Raw genomic sequence first — 740 nt, forward strand, 5'->3', positions numbered from 1 at the left:
TTCGATTTAGCTTAATCATTTATTTTTTAGGTTAAGTAGTTAGTTGTTTTACCCTACTGTACATAGGTTAATTAGTTAGTTAATTATTTTTTAGGTTAATTACTTAGTTAATTAGTTAGTTAGTTTTTTTAGGTTAATTAGTTAGTTGTTTTACCCTACTGTACATAGGTTAATTAGTTAGTTAATTATTATTTTAGGTTAATTACTTAGTTTGTTAGTAAATTAGTTAGTAGGTGGTGTTTTACCCTACTGTAGATTTAGGTTAATAGATTTTAGTTGATTTTAGGTTAGTAGATTATAGTTGATTTCAGGTTAGTAGATTTTTGGTTAAGAAAAGAGGTAGAAGGAAAATGAAGAAGAAAAATAAGACAAGAGGAAGAAGGAAAAGAAGGAAGAAGAAGAAAAAGAAGTAGAAGTGGAGATGAAAAAAATAAGTAGAAGTAGAAGATGAAAAAAAGAAGTAGGAAAAGTAGAAAAAGAGGGTAGCCGAGCGAAAAGATGGTCGCCGAGTGGTCGAGGGCTCGAGGATCGAGGGGCAAAGGAGTTGAGGGTCTAGGGGTCGAGGATCAAGGTGTAGAGGGGTCGAGGATCAAGGGGAAAAGGAGTAGAGGGCCTAGGCATCAAGGATTGAGGTGTCGAGGGGCGAGGGTCGAGGGGAAAAGGGGCTGAGGGGTCGAGGGTTGCCATCCCGACCACGATACCCCGACCCCCTGACCCCAACACCCTGACCCCGCCTCGAC

Source organism: Triticum aestivum, chromosome 3B, assembly GCF_018294505.1.
Source record: "Triticum aestivum cultivar Chinese Spring chromosome 3B, IWGSC CS RefSeq v2.1, whole genome shotgun sequence".
Lineage (NCBI taxonomy): Eukaryota > Viridiplantae > Streptophyta > Magnoliopsida > Poales > Poaceae > Triticum > Triticum aestivum.